This window comes from Thermobia domestica, chromosome 2, assembly GCF_964235325.1.
Source record: "Thermobia domestica chromosome 2, izTheDome1.hap1.1, whole genome shotgun sequence".
In the NCBI taxonomy this organism is placed as follows: Eukaryota; Metazoa; Arthropoda; class Insecta; order Zygentoma; family Lepismatidae; genus Thermobia; species Thermobia domestica.
The window spans coordinates 182,454,509-182,467,059 of record NC_137455.1 but is presented as its reverse complement, the minus strand read 5'-3'; the positions used below and the strand labels follow the sequence as shown (position 1 = coordinate 182,467,059).

General features: G+C 36.0%; 1 protein-coding gene across 4 annotated transcripts in view; it reads right to left on the bottom strand.

The window, feature by feature from the left end:
* Edc3 (Enhancer of mRNA-decapping protein 3) overlaps window positions 1–12,551 on the bottom strand; it is a 61,279-nt gene extending 48,728 nt beyond the window's left edge. For 2 of the 4 annotated variants that reach the window (XM_081748171.1, XM_081748170.1), the window contains exon 1: window positions 12,382–12,550. The gene's annotated coding sequence lies outside the window, so the exon portion shown is untranslated. Of the gene's footprint in view, window positions 1–12,381 lie in introns of all 4 variants that reach the window. The other 2 variants (XM_081748167.1, XM_081748174.1) reach the window with 2 other exon arrangements.

Genomic DNA, 12,551 nt, shown 5'->3' with positions numbered 1-12,551 from the left:
ATGGAAAATAAACATTCTCCTACCGGATTATGAATATACTTTCCAAAGTTACTCTTTAGTTACAGCTTGAATACTTTAAGCACCAACTCCTCGAGTTTATTTTAAATAATCACAGCACAAAGTTACACATTTCCATTGTTGTGAAATACCATGTAAACTTTTTTCAGAATTAACAAACCATGAAAGAGTCTATCAATTCTACATAGCTCATTTAGTGATAAGACATTTATGTTATGACTATGCTTAAATAATCATACCCTGAGACGACTGCATTTTTCTCTTTTAAAAAAAAAATCCGATGTGCTCTTTAAGTCTAGTTTCTTATGGTGCGCTTAGTCATGCCTATGTATGTACTACAGCATTCGCATTTTACTTCTTGAACATTAGAATTAGTGTCCTGATCGACAAAATGATTTCTACATCTTATTACAGAAGGAAGTTTCAATATTAACATCAAGTTTGAAATGTGGTTTTAAGTTACATATTTGAAAAAAATCTTAAAGCTGTTTGCAAGTCTAGGAAACAGTGAAATCTAGATCGTCAATCAAAAATTCTTTTATACTAGTACATATCAGGAGTATAGAAGCAAAACCTGCTAAATCCATTTTTCAATTTTATCAGGAGACTAAACAAAAGTGACTCCCTTATGTTTCGGAATTGTTGAACTTTTTTTTATTTGTTTGTTTAGTGGTCACTACTTAATGCAGATGAGTTAAATCTACCACTAAAGAAAAACAATCGTTCAACAATTCTGAAACATAAGGGAGTTACTTTCGTTTCGTCTCCTGACAAAATTGAAAAATGGATATAGCAGGTTTTGCTTCTATACGCCTGATATATGATTTATTAATCTCAAATTATATCAGGAGAACACTGAAGTGTTAAGTTAGATACGTTGTCTATATTAAAAGATGATTTGTGTTTGAGCACCATTTTCAGCAATTTTGCTGGAAAGAGCGAACCTATTCGTTCATGTTACAATAAACTCAATGGCAGACACATGCTGCAATTATTAAAATTTAAAATTAAACATCTAAAAGGAATGGAGTTTTAATGTAAAGTCTAAAAATTAAACTCAACCAAAAAGAAGAATATGAAAAGAAAACAGAACACGAAAGGGTGGTACAAGAGTCAATAACAAAACTATAAAATTACAAAAGTAAAAAAAACATAATAATAGAAACACAACAGGAAAAAGTCAAAAAAGAAAATTTTTAAAGAGTACATAGGGTAAATATCCATTCCAATCTCCACTTTCAAGAATAAAAGTGAAAACGGTTTCTAGAGATCGCATTATCCTCTAAAACCTGATTAGAAGTTTTAGGTAGTTCTACAAGCTTTCTGAGGTCTGAGTATTCCAAACATTCCAGAAGAATATGCAAGACACTCATTGGGACGACAATCTTTACAACAGAGACGGTCAAAGACACGAACTAAATAGGAATGTGTAAGATAAAGAGTTCCCTGACGACGTCTGCCAATTGCAAAATCGGTTTCACAGAGTAGATTACCTATCATGAATATGGAACACATTGCAATATTTCAAATTACTCACCTGATAATGTTTCTCAATCATTTTTTCTTCCAATAGTTCGAGTGTAATATTCAAATACTCCTTTTTAGGGACAAACAATAGTTTTTTTTAAACAATTTCCGCACTGTTATTTTGTGTCTCAGATGTGATAATTTAATAATATTGCGTAATTTTTTATCAATATTTACGATCACCTGTCTTTTTCAATATGTATAGGTTGCTCTTATTATTTTCTTATATAAACAATGAATGTACGTATGCCCAAAGGACAGGGTATTAATCTTACTAATATCTTGTCTGTGTGTGTGCGTTTTAGGTTCTCCATCTGATGGATTTTTCTTAATCAGAACGTAGCCCTAATTCCTCACCAGACTTAATTTCAACTGCAGTGTGCATAATGTAGCCACTTCAGAGAATGGAGCTTATTTTCGTTGGCCTGGTTCTGCATGCAACACTGAGAAGGCATTCGCTGTACGAAATAGCTATGGAGATCCGGGCACGGGAGATAGTGTTCCACAGCAACAACTGCTAATGCGGCGTTCCTGGTTGCTAAGTCGACACGTTCGTATCCCCGAATACAGATGTGTCCTTGTACCTAGGAAACAATGACAACAGAGTTCTGTTGCTGTATCTGATGGCATCTCTCTAGAATGCTGTTTTAACATTTTGTGCGTCAATTCAAATAAGCATATAATCCAACGAAAGTGAAGCGCGTTATTTAAGAGTCTCTACCACTGCGAAATTAAAATACCGCTAATTTTACAGTAATTATGTGATATCTTCAAATAGATAAAAGTTAATCGAAAAGTGGATCAAGACCTCCCTAGACGATATTATTTGAATGAGGTACCGTTATCACGAGTCACCTAGCAGCTTTCCGTTTGCAGTTATTTAGAAACGCGAAAATAAATGCCGATTTTCTAAATGGATGGAAATGGAAAGCAGATAAATGAGTCGTAATAACGGTATCTCACGCAAAATAATATGTCTAGGGAGCTCTTGTTCCACTTTTCGATTATCTTTTGTCTATTTGAAGATATCACATAATTACTGTAAAATTAGCGGTATTTTAATTTCGCAGTGGTAGAGACTCTTAAATCACGCGCTTCACTTTTGTTGTTCAACTGTTCAACAACGAAATTGTAAATTGAACAAAATCAGCTAATTCTTATTGATTTTGTGGTGCTGATCACGAATTTGAAAGTTATTTTCGAATATTAGCTCTACTTTTCGTTTTACAGGCATGTCTAATAATAACGGTTTAAAAATAAATATATTCGCTTCGTTTGGGGTAAAATGTTACACTGATCTGGCAACACTGGAGAAACTATATGAACGCTTGGTTTCACTGTGTTCCTTTTCTCAGTAGTGTTCTGCTATTGTTAGAAAAGATAGGTTTAGTGCAGTTAACAGCGTTTTGGGTGTGACGTTTGTGTAGTGCAGGGCATAAAAATACAACTACAAGTACGCAAAAATACTGGTATTTCGAATGTATATTTTTAAATAGTTGTCGGAACTATTTCAAGTGACATTTTGAGGATTTCAATAAACAAAAATGCCGCGAAATTGTGTAAACAGTGCGGATAGCTTCTGCTATGTGTGTGGAAAAGTGACATTTTCCTCACAAAAGCAGACTATAACACCACTAATAAGAAAAGCCTATCAATATTACTTTGGTTGTAAAATTGGAGACCAAGATAGATCTTGGGCACCCCACATTGTGTGTAACACTTGTGCCAGCAATCTAAGAAATTGGATTAATGGGAAGGGGCGTTCAATGCCTTTTGCAGTGCCATGATTTGGAAGGAGCCAAGCGACCACATCAGAGACTGTTATTTTTGTATGGTTTCTTCCGTCAAGAAGGGAATTTCCACGAAGAAGAAGCGAGCCTTGATCTATCCTAACATTCCTTCTGCAATGCGCCCTGTTCCACATGGAGAAGGACTACCTGTTCCTCACCCACCTAAAGAATACGATCTTTTCTCTGATGATGATCATTAAGTTGAAGCTCCTGAATCAAGTACTTCGAAGGACCCTACGTTTGTTGTAGAAGAACCTCCATGTAAACCACATAGACTTACTCAAGAGGAACTAAGTGATCTAATCAGAGACTTGGACCTCTCGAAAAGCAAAGCCGAAATTTTAGCGTCAAGCTTAAAGCAATGGAATTTATTGCAGGAAAAAGTAAATATTTCAGTATATCGGAATAGGGAGAAGATGTTAACTTCATTTTTTACTATGGAAGACACACTTGTGGCATGTACAGATGTAAATGGTCTCATGAGGGCACTTAAAATTAATTACGAACCTACGGAGTGGAGGCTCTTTATAGATTCGTCCAAGGTGAGTTTAAAGGCAGTGCTTGTACATATTGGAAATGAACTTCCTTCAATTCCTGTAGGTTACGCAGTTCATATGAAGGAATCTTATGAAAACTTGAAACGTTTACTTCAAGCCATTAAATATTACGATTTTCAGGGCTCATTTGTGGTGACTGTTGCTAGGTATGCAGTTAGGGTATACAAAGTATTGTTGCTTTATATGTGAATGGGACAGTAGAGATCGTGGATCTCATTACCGCAAAAGTGATTGGAGTACCAGAGAAACTCTTCAGCCGGGAGTGAAAAATGTGCAGCATGAACCACTGGTAGATCGTAATCGAATTTTGCTTCCCCCTCTACATATTAAATTAGGTCTTATGAAAAGTTTTGTTAAGAGCATGAACCAAGAGGATGAGGCCTATAAGTACCTAAGAGGACAATTCCCTCGATTAAGTGATGCCAAAGTTAAAGAGGGTGATTTCATAGGGCCACAGATTAGGCAACTATTCAAAGATCACAAGTTCGACGAAATTCTCCAAGGTGAGGAGAAAACTGCGTGGGAAACTTGAAGAGTGTTTGTTTACAGTTCTTGGGAAGACACCGAGCAACAAATTACAAACAACTGGTAGCAAAGTTGTTATTGTGCTACGAAAATCTTGGTTGCAATATGTCTCTGAAACTCCACTTTCTTCATTCACATCTAGACTTCTTTCCCGAAGATTATGGAGCAGTAAGTGACGAACATGGTGAGCGTTTCCATCAAGATATTGCAGCCATGGAGAAGAGATATGAAAGAAAGTGGAGTTCTAACATATTGGCCGACTACTGTTGGACTATTGCAAGGGATGCTCCAGATGTAACCTACAAAAGGCAAGCCAAGCGAAGACGCTCAAAATAAAATAAACATAATCCCGTACAAGGGATCATTTGAAACTTTTGTCTACATTGCAGTGTAGTTCTTGCACAAAAAGGTATTTGTACATATTTTTCATGTTTTGATGTTAATACTGATTTTTATTACGGAATTGTTAATGTTTAACTTGACTAGGGTTATTTTATTTTCTGTATCGCTGTGAAACTGGTATTTGCGCAATTTTGAAAAAGGAAGTACAAGGGTGTAAAAAGCTATAGGTTAGGGTACTTCTTAACTCCCCAGCTTATCACATCACAGTGAAATAGATAAAAAAAAAAAAAGTGAAATGTAGGTTTTTACAAGGATTTTGCTTAAATGTTCTATAAATATTAATACGTTTCTATATATACAGCTACTGTTGTACAAGGGCGTTTTTTTTTTTCACAACCTGAGCTAAGAAAATTCTTCTATTATCATTTCCTTTCATATTATGCTTAAATGAATGTAAAAATCGCAATTTCAAAGAATTTACATACTTTCGATCAAAATTTGTTGAACAGTGTTATCTTTTATCTATTTAAAGATATCACATAATTAGTGCAAAAGTAGCGATATTTTAATTCCGCAGTGATGAGGCCTCGTAAGAGCAAGTTTAAGTGCTCCTAGTTTAGTAGTGAATATTGAAAACAACCTATGCAGGGTAAACCCCCACCTGCCTTCGTCTGTGACGAAAGCACAGCCAACAAAATTTTCATTTGTCGTACCGTCCGTGTAAAACACGTAGTAACGCTTCCTCTTGGAACTCTTAGTGTAATTCTGGTTAGTTATTTATTGTTTGGTGTGTAATGAAAATCGAAGGTCGAGCTTTGGAGAAGTCAAAAGCCAAGGTGAAACAACACAAACATGTAGCAATCAAAAGAGATGGCCATACAAATTCGTCTGCAGTGAGACCTTCATATGAATGTGCCACGTTCGCATAGTTCGAGGATGTGATGCACATCGGTCGAAATTGCCACCACAAAACAAGAAGCTACAGGTATAATACATATGGAGTATAACATTTTTGGAAACTCTCTTACGACGGTAGGCTAATGATGATTCGTTCGCATCTGCATCAAGGACTAGCATAGATATCACAAGTAGCTAGGCGAATGCCCAGGTGGTGAACGGTATCAAGTTATTTCAGCATAGAGGAACGAGCAGATGCATAAGCAGTACAACCGTAGTCAAACTTGGACCGAATTAGACTACGATATAAACGTAATAGAACATTACGATCAGCATCAGGTACAATGAGAAAATACACGAAGCAAACTCGGAATTCGGAGACTAGTACTTAAGATTATGAATGTGTAATGCCCACCTTATGTGGCGATCAAAAACCGAACCCGAAAATCGGACTGAGTCAACAAATGAGACGAGTGTTACCGGAGAAACAAATCTGGATCAAGAAAACAAGTTCGTTGGTGGCCGAACTGTACACAACGATCTTGTTGACCAGAAAACTAGAGTCTATCCCACCAAACAAAACTATTTGAAGTCAGTTCAAGCTGTCAAGTAATGCCGTGAATGTATCTGAAGTGCCAATATATAACAAGATCGTTAACATAGAGCATAATAAGTACAGAAACCTGGATCTGCGACAGAACATTGTTGACGGCGACAGATATCAATTTGATACTGAGAACACTGTATTGAGAGAGACAGTTTTCCCGCAGAAATCAGTCTGAAACTAGTGTCCACATACAACTTGAAATAACGTTCATCCAGGAAGTTCTTTATGAATTTCGCTATCTGGCCTCGAAGACCAAGCTGTTTCAAAATTCCATCACGCAAATTTCTCATATGTTTTTCAAATCAAAAAATATAACAACAAGACGGTGACAATGAAAGAATATTTTTTGCACTGGCCTTCGAAATTAGCAAGCCTATCCATAATGGAAGGAGCGAAAGACACACTAAAACTTGCTCAACATAGCTTTATTCTAAATACCATATGAGATATTTTTTCTCAACGCGTTCAAAAAGCTTACAGATGCGAACAATAGCTTAGGCTGCTATTTCAAGTTTGGAAGGACTAGAGTCTCACACTATCGAGGTGGGAAGGTACCCTCAGAAAAAGTACCATTAAACATCTCCAATAAAATGCAAGTTGCAAGTAGTTCGAGAAATTGCGCAACCCATCATAAGCTGTACGATCCATGGAGTAGTACAATCATTCCCACTTTGTACTTTATCAAGGTATCTAGTACGGGCATGAATAATGCCAAATTGTTACAAGATTCTCAACTGTTAGATATCGATTAAAAGAAGCAAGAACAGCCAAGATAATTTCAAGAATTTCCAGGGACCATTATGGAACTTTCAGTTATAGATCATCGCCCCAACATCCTGGTATAGAACTATGGACTGCTCCGATGACAATCTGCAGCAGCAGATAAGGGCAACTCGTTAGGAGGATGAAACTCACTGAGCTTCCGAAAAGTTGGCAAATCAGCATGCTTTGAGTCGAAGATCATATGAATTAATAATGGACAGAACTTCAGTGATAACTGGAAAATAGCAACGCCGCATACATCTGGATGCAGTTTTCATGTGAAGAAAGCCGCAAGGAAAGAGCACACAAAGAAATCATCGTACGAGTACATACAGGATCCAGTAGAGAACTGTGTAGAACTGCCGTCATTAAGGACGAGAATCTCACTCTCATCAGTTCGCATGGATCTTCATAAGCGATAATACGCATTCAGATATCCGACAATCAACACTGATGGCTTGAGTTGATTGTAAAGCTAAGTAAGAACGGTTGCCGAAAAAGCTTCATCAAAAAGCATGTACAAAAAACAAATAGTGATAAATCGAGGAAAGAAAGCTCGCATTGCAACTGGTAGGTTATGTAAATACATTGAGTACAGCGATGGCTACGCCATCATCAGTGTTTTCGTTACACTTGTAAATTATGTAACATGCTAAAACAGATAACAGTGTTGGATGAAAAAGAATTTTCTGTAAACAGAGAACATCTAGTGAGTGGTCAGATGCTAGTTTTTTCAATTCCTCAATATGACTACTGAAACCGTTAATATTCTACTGTAGAAGCGCCATAGCAGAAAAGATTATCGTTTAAAACAAAACTCCTCGTGAGCCAATTACAGTCCACTCATTACCCATCATATGCTATTTCAATGAAATGCAAGGTGACCTGCGAACTGGTAGAGACTATTCTCTCTGAGAGGGGATAACGTCAAGAGACGACGTCGAATATACTACCTGTGTGAAGTTGGCCCGCAAAATCGAGATAAAATTTAAAACTCTATATAGAACGATTGCCCATCGTTTGCCCACAAACAGAACCTAAGTTATACGTAAAAAACAATTTTAGGGCCAACTTCACACTGGCACAACAAAGTGTGAAAATAAAATATTGCAACATGCAAATCGATTGCCCATCGTTTGCCCAACAAAAATTTTTGTTTGCCCACAAACAAACAAAAAGTTATAAACAAAAACTTTTTTACGCCTAATAAACTTTACAAGCAAAATAAAAGATTTGTAAATATTTATATTCTTTCTACATAAAATATTAATTGCTCATATTTCTCTATCAAAACCAACCATTTTGCGCTACATAAACGGAAAATTATGGAACGGACTATGCATCCAATAGTAACAATGACACAATCATATTACTGCATTTGTAGTATGCAAATTGTAATATTGCGGAATCTTTTTTTTTTTTTATATATATGTGTAAATATAAGAACTATCATTAAACAAACAAAAACATTTGCTGGGTAAACAAAATCATTTGCTGGACAAACTAAGACAATCGTTGGGCAAGTCAAACAAGGGCAAACATAGGGCAATCAATATTTGTGATTAGAAACATAGCCTGCTTGAATTATCACATGTAGTCTCAAAAACGTACGAAATTAGGTTCCAGCTTCTTTTCTATCGTTGGGCAAACGAAATCAAGTTCTGGGAAACATAGGGCAATCAATATTTGTGATTAGAAACATAACCCGATTAATTTTTCACATGTAGTCTCGAAAACGTACGATTTTAGGCTTTTCTATCGTTGGGCAAACAAAAACTAATGCTGGACAAACGAAATCAAGTGCTGGGCAAACAAGGGCAATCAATATTTGTGATTAGAAACATAGCCCGCTTAAGTCTCAAAAACGTACGAAATTAGGTTCCAGCTTCTTTTCTATCGTTGGGAAAACAAAAACTAATGATGGGCAAACAAGGGCAATCAATATTTGTGATTAGAAAAATTGCCCGCTTAAATTTTCACATGTAGTCTCGAAAACGTACGATTTTAGGCTTTTCTATCGCTGGGCAAACAAAAACTAATGCTGGGCAAACATTGGGCAATCAATATTTGTGATCAGAAATATAGCCTCCTTTAATTTGCTCATGTAGTCCACCTGTGTGGCTTGAAAACAGGAGCAATATCTATACAGAAAACAAGAACAACCAATTCAGAAAACGACATACTGTAGCTATATGCTACAGGTGCATCGAAAACGTACGATTTAAGGTTCCAGCTTCTTTTCAATCGCTGGGCAAACAAAAACTAATGCTGGATAAACGAAATCAAGTGCTGGGCAAACAAGGCAAACATAGGACAATCAATATTTGTGATTAGAAACAGGGCAATCAATATTTGTGATTAGAAATATTGCCCCTGAAATTAAATATAGTATACTTTTAGAGCATGCCTACTGAAGCGCCTCTCGTGGCATTCAGTAGCGAACTTGATTTGAAGTTAGCGGTAAACATAAACAGTACGCGTCAAGTCATTAATTTATATACGAACGGTAAGTTTTAACGGAAAAGAGAAAAATATGAGCGAAAAACAAATTAAAGTCCATATGCGTAGTTTAACAATTACACTTATGTATTTTATATTTATTTATGTTCATATTACTGCATTTGTACAGAGATCCGCACCGTGACTACTCTAGCCACAATTCGCACAAACAGAGACATCGCATTACATGACGTGTTGTTACCCTCGAAATGCCGACGTTTAAAACAATGAAAGGGACTACGAAAGAAGAGTAGTACTATATGTCGATGGTATCCAGCACTTACAAATTCAAGAGCACAGGCAAAGTAAGAATCAGTAACAAAGTTGGAAGCAATTCATCTGACTTCTTACTTTTAATTCAAGTTACTTCTATGACATTTTGGTCTTTTAGTTCAAGTTTAATTTCCTCATCGATGGTGTTCAGGAAATCACTAGGCGACTAACATTCAGTAGACGATGGGATTTTTACGATAACGCGTGTCTAACAGTATGATTTATAGATAAAGATACAGATGAAAGTAGAAAGTAACTACGAAAGTTCTTGCTGTTTCTGACGTCCCATTTAATGAAGCAAAGCGACTTATTTACACAAATCGTGAAAGGACTGTAATTTTTCAACAGTTACTTCTGGTGGTGTTGGTGTCACAACTTTATGTGCCGTATACTAAGAATTACATTATCCTGTTCCCCAGTGCAAATCTTTTGGGGGGTAAGACGTAAATTAGTGAAGGAATTAAAATTTTTTTCGAACAGTCTGCCTAAACTTGACTTGCACGAAACCTAACTATGGTATTCTGTAGTCAAAATAATTTAGGCATAAAGTCCGTTAACCCCGCCAGCTTATAAAACACACGTTAGGTTAGATTAAGTTTTGTTCGGGTCACCATGATGTACACTCGTGTCCAAAATGATTGTCGCATATCTATAACTGTCTTCTTGTAAGGCTATGATTTGATAATGATTTTGTAGGGTACTTTCAATACTGGTACTATGTGTATAATCGGGAAATGTATATTTGTGGTAAATTTTATAGGAAAAGAATAATAAATGCGAAAATTAGAATGAGTTAAACAAAATGTTACTAAATGGACAAGAAAGTTTTATTTTCGTTTTATTGTTCTTATTTACTGCTCTTTTGACACGAAATTTGCCACATACACGTCTTTGCCGATTATACACATACTAACATTATAAGAAATACCGGGAGAATTCGTTATCAAATTATATTCCTAGAACAACATATTTATAGACATGCGACAATAATTTTGGACATGAGTGTACATAATCGCAGGCGGGGTTTAAAGAATTTAACCCCTAATTATGTTATATGCTGCCATTTGCTCATTAGTTATTGAAACTGATTTACTTATGCTGATTATTCCAAGCATACTTGCTTGAAGTCTTTATTGCACTTCTATCAAAGTTACGATGCTATCTATTCTAGGGCGACATACATTTGTCAAATTTAGGGAAGAAATATGTTACTTGATTTAACCAGAGCATCAAAATATAATGGGATTTTACACCTTACATGGTAAGAAAAAAATATGAAATGCAAAAGTGTGCTCTTTACCAGGTAGTACTAAATAAGGAGTGCATGAAGTGAAGTGCTATGTAAAACAATGTACACAGTAGTAACAGAAGTGGCGCAAAGCTGTGCCACCAGCAAGATATGCGTTTTAATGACATATGAAGCACCACTATCCTCTATGTGCATATTCCAATCGCTGACACGCCTGCTTCCTATGAACGCCCACCCGTGCTGACGCGCGGGGCCTCTGTTCCGTTTCTCCCTCTTTGTTAGACAGCAGACTTGTTTTAATTGGCACTACCAGAAGTTGGTTTTAATTTTTTAAGTTAGTTTGTATTTTATGTTCTGTAGTTTTTATGTCGTACTCCCATACGCTGTGTTTATACTCAACCCTCCCAAAGTCAATTTGTATACAATAATGGAACTCTTACCTTAAGAAACATTTTCTAAGGCAGTAAAATTCATTTTCTGATAAGACATTTCAACATTTAATGAATTTATGAATGACACCATAAAACAGAAGTGTCTCTTTGTGCCGTAGAGCAGGTCAAGCATGTTAAGGCTTAGGGGGTAAACTTTACAATACACGCTCCAGCTCTGCATCGATAAGTAGAACCGCTTTAAAAGGGCCTCGTAAAGTAGGGTAGGGCAGAGTAGAGTAGAGTAAGATACGAATAAGTAGGGTAGAGGTAGGAATAGGTATGTTTTGACCCATTTTCATAAAATTAATAAAGTGTAATTCATTGTTTGAGTGAGTGTACCAGTGGACCGGGCATTGTAAAGTTAACCATTGTGTATATACACAGAGAGAGAGAGAGTGTGTTTCTATCGAGAGGTTTTCAGGCATTTGACATAACTAGACGAATTTCTGTAGACTGCATCCTCAAAAGTTATTATTAGGCTATTCATTGCTAAATGATAAAAGATTTTAGGCCCTACATGCTGTAAAAGAAAATCGAGAAACAATGTATTGCTCTTAAAAATAAATCGGGACAATATTTTGTACTCTAAAAACAGAGAATTCCGATATATCGAGCATGTAATTACCCTAACTACAGGCCTGTGATTTCACATATATATATACTGCATGCACATTATTGTATATAGTAGAAGTGCCTGCAATTGTATTGCTTTAACTTGCTATAAATTGAGAACATGAAATAAATAGCATTAAGGATTAGTTTAGAAGTTTACAAGCATCCTCGTACTTAAAATTAACAGAGAAATGCAAATTGACGTATTGTCCCATCTCATCGAACCATTTAACCAGTACATCTACAATAGTTAACTGGTGCTACACATTGGATACTCGAATTTCTGGCTCACCTTGATATATATAATGTTCCCGTTAATAATATAAGTAAACTAAATTTAATAATATAGAAAATGAAAATTTCTTCCGTCAATCCTACATCCTACAAACAAATGCTCGACTTAATTACTCCTACAGATGGTAGATACTGGTCCAGTGATCAGTACTAAAGTTTTTTTCTTCT